The following is a 10,101-nucleotide window of genomic DNA, read 5'->3' on the forward strand; positions in this document are numbered from 1 at the left end:
TTATAAACTTGATGAATTCCAATTTCTCACTTTTTCTTTATGTTTATGATGTATGCATCCCAAATAAATAACCTTACCTTGAAATTTGTTTCAGTTTTTATAGCTCCGTGATCCATTTTGAATTAATTTTTGTATATTAGTGAGGTATAAGTTAAAGTTTATTCTTTGCATTTGGATCTTTAATTTTTAGAGCAGAACTTAATGAAAAGGCCATCCTTTCTATATTTCTATATTTAATTACCTTAGCAACTTTAGAAAAAAATAGTTTACTATATATGTAGCTTTTTTCCTGGACTTTTTATTTAATTGATCCAAATACTTATACAAATGCTGCACTGTCTTGGTTACTATAGCTTTCTATGAAGCCTTGAAATCAGGTAATGTGAGTCATCCAAATTGTTCTTTTTTAGACTTTTCGCTTTTTCATATAAATTTACAAAAGATTGGTAGATTGATTGGAATTGCATTGAATCTGTAGATTAGGAGAGAATTGGCATCTTAACAATATTAAGTCTTCCAATCCAATTATCACGGGATATCATGCAATTATTTAGGTCTTTTTAAATATCTCTCATCAATGTTTTACAGTTTTACACATCTATTTTAGTAGTTTTCCATCTGTATTTCATTTTTTGATGTTATCGTATATATAGTCAGTTCATCATATTAAATATAAACTTAATATTAATTTCTAAGTGTTCATTTCTACATTTCTATAAAGAAATACTCTTGAATTTTATATATTGATCTTGTACCCTGCAATATTTCTGAACATTTTTATTAATTCTAACAGTTATATGTAGATTTGGGGAGATTTTCTACGCAGATAACTGTTATGTTCTGTGAAAAAAAGACAGCTTTAGTTATTCCTTTCCTAGATCAGTGCTGTTTGTTTTTTGTTTTTTTTTCTTACCTAACAGTACTGGCTAAGACCTCCAGTGCACTGTTAAATAGAGATGTTGAGAGTAGACATCCTTGACTTGCTCTCAGTTTTACAGTGATAACAAAAGTCTTTCACCATTTAGTATCATGGTAGCTACTGGTTTTTCTAAGAGGCCTGTTATTGGTTAAGGAAGTTCTTTTCTATTTCTAGTTTGCAAGAATGGATGATAGATTATGTTCAGTGGTTTTATTGCATATATCAGGGTTCTCCAGAGGAACAGAACCAACTGGATGGATATATGGATATTTTTGTCCATCCATTAGATGGAGATCTATTTATCTACCTAGCTATCAACTATCATCTATCAGAAGTGATTTACTTTAAGGAATAAATGATTGCTGGCAAATCCAAATTCTGCAGAGTAGGCCAGCAGGTTGGAAACCCATGGAAGAGTTGATATTGCAGCTCACTTCTGAAGGCAATCTTCTGACCAAATTCCCTCTTCCTCATGAGGGAGGTAGGGTGTCAATATTTTTTCTTTCAATGTCTTCAACTGATTAGATGAGTGAATATTAATATTCACTCACATTATGAAATGCACTCTTATTTACTCAAAATCTACTAATTTGAATGGGAAAAAGAGTTAAAAGGGGTCAATGTCATGGTGATAATTGATAACTAGATTTTGGGGGTGATTACTTTGTGGTGTATACAGATATGGAATTGTAATGTTGTATACCTGAAACATATAATAACGAAAAAATGAAAAGCATACATATACAACCTGAATGGCTTACTTGGAAAATAAAATCAGTTTTTATTTGATTAAAAAAAAAAAAAGTCTACTGATTTAAATGTTAATCTCGTCTAAAATATACTTCCACAGAAATAAAAAGCATTTGGCCAAAAATCTGGGTACCATGGCCTAGCTAGGTTGACACATAAAATTAAACATCACACTGCATCTACTTGGATGGTAATATGTAAACTTTAAAAAAAATTCTATTGCCTATATAACGAATTACACTGATTGGTTTTCAAAGATTAAACCATCATGGCATTCCTGGTAAAACTATACATGGTCTTGATGTAGTATCCTTTAACATGGCAGGATTTGATTTGCTGGTTTTTTTAAAGAATTTGTATCTGTGTTCATATTAGTTTCCTATTGCTATTCCTATTCCTATAACAAATTAGCACAAAGTTATAACTTTCGAACAGTGTAAATTATTATCAGGAGGTCAGAAGTCCAAAATGGTCTTACCAAACTAAAATCAAAAAGTATTAGCAGGGCTGCATTCCTTCTGGAGGCACAAGGGGAGAGTCTGCTTCTTTGTCTTTTCCAGCTTCTGTTCATGCATGTTTTCTATGTTTTTAACTTGACACTTTATCATATTGGTTATAGTTATTATTAAGTTATTTTCTGATCATTTTAACATGTGGCTCATCGCCAATTCTCTCTGTTGACTGCTTTATCACTTGAAAATAGTTGTGTGTGTGTGTGTGTGTGTGTATGTGTGTTTTTTCTTGCTATTTTTTGGCATCTTGCAGATTTTTAAAATTGAAATATGGAAATTATAAGTAGAAGAAAAAAAATACTGAGGTAAATAATTTTTAAATCTAGAAATGAACATGCTTCTTTTTCTGCCAGGCTGTTAAAGTGAAGATGTTGAGTCAATCTAGTTAGTAGTGACACTAGGTAAGCTAGGTAGCAAACTGTGGGTTTTTGTGTGGCTATCATTACTATCAGTTCAAAACAAGCTTCAAATTCCTTCAATGTTTGCCTAACATTACAGGACTTAATGCGGTCTGCTGTGCTGCAGAGTTTTTCGCTATGTTTGTACTCTACCTTCATTTTTAAAAGTTTGTGTACAATTGTGCAACAGAGGAGTCTTTTTATGCTCTTGTCCAAGGGTCAGCAAACTGTTCCTGTAAGACAGTAAATAATTTATCTTTTTAGTCTACATGGTCTCTATCTCACATTCTTCTCTGTTTTTATTTTATAATCCTTTAAAACTATAAAACCATTCTTAGCTCACAGGCTTTGTTTAAACAGTCCACTGAGAGAAATTGGCCGAGAGGTCGTGGTTGGCCAAGCCCTTCTCTGTCTCAGTCCCCATGGATAGACTTGTTAACTGCTTGTTGCTAGCAGTAGGGAAGGCTCTCTGTTTTCTTATCCTAGTTTTAATATTAGGCAGGTTCTTGAAACTGGACTGCTGGTGTTGGGGCTTTCTCATTGTCCTTGCCTCTTGATCCCCAAGGCAACAAAATTGTACCTTTTATCCCTGAAGGTTCTCTGCAGGAGACAGTTGTAATTCCTTAACCTTAGCACTAGAAGAAATCTACTCTGTATTGTTGCAGTACTATTGACCCAAGAGGTTTTCTTGCCTTTCCTCCAGAAGCAGAAGCCTTTTACTGCAAGAAATAGATCTTTGATATTTGGGCAAGAAGTAGGATTTTCTACCCCTTCGCAAGATGCAGAGATATTTCGCTTCTATCTCTCCTCTCATAATGGCCCTAGGGACAAAAGGATTTGCTGCCCCTTTCCCAGATGTATGTCTTTCACTTCTTGTGATGATCTTGGAAAGATACCTCTATATGATGACAGGCAATCACTTTCTATATATGTGCAAGCCACTGAGCAGGTTCTTATCTATCTCCAGCTCTACTGTTTCTCAAGGTCACTCAGTGGAAGCCCTTTATGTAGAGTTTTTGAGTGAATGTGTTTGGATCTCTCAGATACTCTTAAACTGATACATTCTACCCTACACTTGGCCTTTAAAAATTCATTAATATTTTAGTTGATTTTTTTTTCCCCATCTACCTCTATGACAGTCATCTCTTCTGTTCTTTACAAAGGTAAATTAGTTTATGTTTCCCATCTCTTTCAAAAGAACTGGTCCCTCTTTGGAATTTAGTTTCCTTCACTGTGTTATGACCTCTTGTTTCTTCTGGGTTCAGAAAAATCTACAATTTCTTAGATAATTTGGTTCTCTCTCATTGTTAGGATAGGAGTGACTTACTTCTGCGCCTTCTATATCCTAAGCAGAAGGACTCATATGCTTCCCTACTATGGGAAAAACTGACGCAAATATTTAGTGATGGATTCATAATTTAAGAACTCACAGAATTTAAGGTGTTTTCCTTTACAATACCCTATTTCATATTTTTCAAATTATTTTGCCATTTGGATCTTACGCACACAGAGTATGGACTTTTGAATATTGATCATCCCACACATGTAGAGAGAAAATTAATTAAACAATTAACTAAAATTGAGTACTAGAAAATGTTAAATCTCTTTGTTTTTACAACCAAGCAGTTTCTGGGCTAAAGATGACTTGGTAAATTTGTTTAATGGAGGTGCAAATGTTTTACTCTTTTTATGCATGCTGATTAAAATAGGAATGTTGTTAAACAATCCAGTATCTTAATAGTTATTATTTATTATTATTATGGTTATTATTTATTATTATTATAGTTATTATTTATTATTATTACTCATTCCCTTTACAAACACTTATGTTATTATATGCACTACTAAATAATTTGAAGCAGGCATTAAAGACTATATAGTCTGAGTAACAAAACTGGTCCAAATTTGTTTTGGTCCAAAATTTGTTTTTGTACATCTCGCAAGCTAAGAATATTTTTTTACACTTTTAAAAGAGTTGACAAAGAAATGAAAATTTGGGACAGAGATCACATATGGCCCCCCAAAACCTAAAATATTTACTATTAGGGCCTTTACAAAAACCTATTGTGAATCTCTGTGTTTAGAGGATATAAAATTGGATAATATATTATCCCTGTCTTCAAGGTTCTTTCACTCTGGTGAAACAAATCAGCCTTACACATAAATAAGTAAAATGTGAATTAGAAAGTAATATGCTATTTTGAAAAAACCAAATATTATTCTACAAAAAAAAAAAAAGTAGAGGAGAGAATAATTATTTCCAGGCAAAGGCATCCAGGAAGCTTCTTTGGTAGAGATGGCATTTTAATAGGACAGTAAAATATGGGTAGAATTAATATAACAGGGAACTAAATAAATCAAATAAGCAATGGATACTCAGCGTTAAGAAACAAGAAAATTGACTTTACAATGTATGGATTGGAAAATTATGTGATCCATTTACTTTTCCAGCCTCAGTCATTAGCCCTGCCAAATAAGATTTATTTTCAAATGAGATTTATTTTCATGTTTTTAGATTTTGACATGGTAGAGGGGGAAATATCTCCCAGAAATCTGTATTTCTATAAAAATAGTTTCATTTTAAAATTTAGGCATTTTCCATAAATAGTCTGATGACATGAAACTGAACGGTACTTCTTTAATTGGGGCCCGCCCATCACCTGATGTTTCACTCACAGGTACACATCCCAGAGAAGAAGCCTGGTTTCTGTACCTGGTAATTGCAGTAAGTGCATTTTGGGTTTTATTGTTCATTACATTGTTATTATCTTTGAGAGGTTTGTTCCATACATACACAAGAATTAGCAGAATGTATGTTCCATGTCAGCTAATCTTTTGCTTTTCTACGATGAAAGCCCAAGGAACACTGTTTAAGTGTGCTTTGACTAAATAGGAAATCTAGTATTTTTGTGATAATTAGAAACCCAGCATACCATTTCTGTCATGAACTGAGAATGCAACTGTGATGAGACCAGACTTTTCTAATGTCACTGGCCCTCAAGGCTTATTCTTGTCTGTCCAGATAAATTGCAAGATTGAAATTTGAAAAGAATTCTCATTGGCAGCCCATTTAGACCTTTCTTTTATTTTATAGACTAGCGTGATACTCAGAAACCACTGTTTTGCTTTCTGGCTTTGGCTTACACACACACAATTATTGTTTCTTCCTACCACAACTACATTCAATATAACATGTTTTATGTAATGACGATGGATTTAATGAGTTTAAAAGCTCTCCCATGTACATCCCTTCTATATTTACTTCTGTTTCCTTAGTTGTTAATGACCTCACCCTCTGTTTTCAGACTTATAAATTACCTGAGCTGCTGAAAAAGGGTAATGAAGACATATCTATGAGGGCAGATGGGTCAGGACTCAGCAACGTGTCAAAGCAGGTAAAGTGCCTTCTGCTGGATGATTCACTCATGATATCCTAGCTGCTGTGAATGAAAAGTACCCATCCACGGGTTTGACACCAATGACTTGCCCAAAGGGCCACAAATGATCTACGGGAATTGACGGACCTTACTGATAGCTTCTTGGATTTAAATATTGGTGAGCTTCCTAATGCTGACCCTAAACCCGTAATAGATTCTCCACGGGCTAAACTTTTCCTACCTTTGACTTCTCCTCACTCTTCCCTTCAGTCCAATCACTCCCAGCCCATACGACCTTCTGAGGTAGAGAGAATTTTGGAGTCTTTTCCTTTTCCTAATTCCACTGACAAAGATTGAACGCTTGCTTCCCTCAGGCCTCCCTTTTTAATTCTCAAAATCTTGTTCTGGATGTCAAAAGAATGAACACTGAAATGTCTTTTAAACGCCATTATAAAAACAAAAACAAAACAAAAAAACAAAAACAAACTTGCTTTCCCTGGAAGCAACATGGAATGCCTCTCACTAACTAGTAAAGTCACAAACAAGGGCGTGGAAAGTAAAAAGCACACAGTTAAATGTTTCAATCTATGAATCTATGATCTGAATAGATTTACATGAACACAATTAAATTTTGCTCTGATTTCCACCACAATATAAAACAACCAAAAATGTCCATTTTCATGATTAAAAACGTGTCATTCTTGATTTATCTTTCAAAGGTAATCATTTTGAATTATATTTTGAGATGAGTGCATGGATTGTTGGTTTAAACAGAAAGATCTAATTGGAAGCTTTGAAACCTTTGAATGTATACAAGATTATAAAAAGAATTAGAAAAATCTGAAGGTATTGAGAATTGTTTCAGACATAACTTTTTTCCAGAAATTCACAAGCATGACATTTAATAAAATTGTAATGCTACCCTATAAGTGGTAAGCATCAGCAAAATAAAACATATTTTAATGTTTATTTAAAATTTAAGTTTTTAGTACAGTATAGAGAAATAAAAAACCTAACACCTGGGAAACTTTTTGCTAGAAACCTTTGAGACAAAATGGTCTGATTATAGCACTTTTGTAGCATCATTTAAAACCCAGTTAGCACAATTTGAAGAATAATCACAAGATATTTTTTCAAATTAAAAAAAGAAAAATAGAAGACTTGGCTGGAGCAATTCAATAATAGGCAAATAAAATATCTTTCAAAGTTATCTTCAAGGTCATATTCAAAAATATTTTAAAAGATGAAGCTAATATAACTGGAGATATTTGATAAAGCTTGTGCTGTAGGCATGGCTAAATCTATTTTGGATCAAAAAGAGGCAGTCAAGCTGAAAAAGGTTCCCATATCAAACTTAGGGAGTGGTAACCTGCATCAAGGACATCACTCATTGTGAATGACCCAGCAGCCACTGCATCATTTACCAAGAACACTCACCTCAAACAATATGCCTCTTGATTTTCTCTGTGTGCTCAATGGGGTGGTAAAAATGAAAAATTTTACTTAAAAAAAAAAAAAAGGCCAGTCATTTGAATATCTTTTTTGAAAAGCAATAGCTCCGGAGTGACTTTGAAAACGTACTACACAGATAAGCACTAGTTTAATGTGGAAAATCACAAGCCAGTTGTGCACTGCAGCACAAGGGAACAATAGTGTTCTAACTCTGGCTTCAGTGATTATTTTACGCACAGTGAAGGGAAGTGAAGACATCCAGGAAAGGGTCAACTTTTGGATAAGATAAATTAATTTTTTTGTCCTCAGTGATAAAGAATGTTTAATAAAATTGGCTTATCTAGAAGATGCTTTTTCAAGCCTAAATAATCTCAACCAACAATTACAAGAAGATATTCTCAAGGTTGTTACTGAATATGACAAGATTGTTGCAATTAAAATGAACATTGAGAGCCGAAATAGGAGAATCGCTATTGGGATGATGAAGTATTTGAGCGCTTTAGTTCAATTAAAAGTAATTACGTTTATGACGTCTTTGTTAAAGATAAGAATAACATCATCATTTATCTCTCTTCACTAAAAAGAGTTCTTTGATGAATATATGCCAGAGATAATAACAGAGAATGTCCAGTGGAGCAGAGAACTTTCAGCTTCATCATATTACTCAAATGTACAAACGCTTCATAAAATTTCAAACGACAATGGTGTGTATTTACACTATTTTATGGCAACATTATGGGCATTTATTTTCAGTGATTATTACAACATAATTTATAAATCAGTAAAAGAATAGGCTTTTGATCTAGGTCCACAAATATATCTACATATGCATTTTTTATTGAAACACCAAGAGGTATTTGGGGTCATGGAAACTTCCTCATTTCAGTCCATTTCACTTTTAAAATTCATAAGCTCGGCGCAATGGTATCTTATCTAACAACTAAGAAATATAAAAAACAATTTCTCTAAGTGTAAGCAATGGCATTTAAACATAAATAATTTACACTAAAGTAAGCACAAATATATTATTGAGTAGAATGCAAAATTTGAAAGAATCATTAAGATAAAATATGAGAGCTATTATCTTCAGTGAGTCATCCAGAACACTCAGAACAGATTTCTCTCTTACATTAGGGCTACTTTGCAGAAATTTTTGGTAATTTTGTCATTATTTAACCAACTGCAAAATGTGTCTTTTCCATGTATTTTCACTAAGCTCGCCATAGGAGTGACCAATGCTCTTTCAGTTTAGTCTCCCCTGTGAACAGTGGTTATGAAATGATATGTTGATGTTTACAAAAATAAATATTAGTTTTAAATGAATGTTAGAAAGCAAAAGTTAATGAATAAAAGAATAACTTTGTGGATGTAGTCTGGTTTTGCTTAAAGCATAAATGCTGGATACTGTTTGAGGAGGAAACCATAGTTCTCTCATTACTAAATGTATGTGTTTGGCCAAGTTGCTTAACCTATTTGTGAATCTATTTCCTCATATCTCAGATAAGAATAATGTAACCATTCCATCGTGTTGATTTCTTGAGGGTGTAATGCAGATACAGGTAGTAATTTCATCCTAGAGTTGTTAAGTGCTCCAAACTGTGGTGAGCTTGAGAAATTTGAAGTTAATGGAGAAGGCTGAGCTTAGTAAAATAGAAATGGGCCTCAAGGGAGCCATCAAACCATGAAGAGCCTGAGACAGAAGAGGGAACTAAAACATGAAGCCTGTAATAAATATCAAATTAGTAATCATCAAGAATAGGTACCTACGGAGATGACAGTCTATAGAAAAGTCAAAATCAGCCAGTGGCTGGCTTTTTATATCTTTTCTGCCATGTGATATGTGGGCAGTCCATTTAGGGCCTTGTCTTGGGGAAAATTGAGACAATCCCCCCCTAAAAAAAGAAAACCAAATTATCAGGGTAATATAAGACATGCCCTATGACCAATGAAAAGTATCAGTGTTGTTAATTATAGATAAAGGGGAACAGCTGCGATCTTCAAGCATTTCAATGGTTGTATTAGGGATTTGTCAACCAGTTGATCTCAATGTTCATGTAAGGCTAAAAGATAGAATATATTTAAATAAATTAAGAAAGATTTTTGATATAAAAAAAAGAGAACTTTGTACAATCTTTGTAATGACCTACAAAGATACATTGTGAGACCTTTGTTTCTAATATAAAGAAAATGCTTAACTGTATTCCTGAGATGGTGTATTAGTTTGCTAGGGCTGCCGTAACAACATACTACAGACTGGATAGCTTAAACAGTAGAAATTTATTTTTGCTCACAGTGCTGGAGGCTAGAAATCCAAGACCAAGGTGCCAGACTGTTTTTTTTTTTATTGTTTTTTTGTTTTGTTTGTTTTTTTGTTTTTTGTTTTTTGTTTTTTTTCCATGAGATCTCTTTCCTTGGCTTAGAGATGGCCACCTTTTTGCTGTGTCATCACATGGTTTCTTCTCTGTGCATGGCTCCCTGGAGGCTTTCTATGTGTCCAAATTTCCTCTTCGTATAAATTCACCAGGCAAATTGGATTAGGGCTTGTCCTAAAGGCCTCATTTTAACTTAGTTACCTATTTAAAGACCCTGTTTTCAAATACAGTCACATTCTGGGGTACTAGAGGTTAGGGTTTCAGTGTATGAATTTGGGGGGACACAACTCAGCCCATAACAAATGACTGAACTAGTTATGG

The sequence above is a fragment of the Pteropus vampyrus genome, unplaced genomic scaffold (genome assembly GCF_000151845.1).
Source record: "Pteropus vampyrus isolate Shadow unplaced genomic scaffold, Pvam_2.0 Scaffold497, whole genome shotgun sequence".
NCBI classification, from domain to species: Eukaryota; Metazoa; Chordata; class Mammalia; order Chiroptera; family Pteropodidae; genus Pteropus; species Pteropus vampyrus.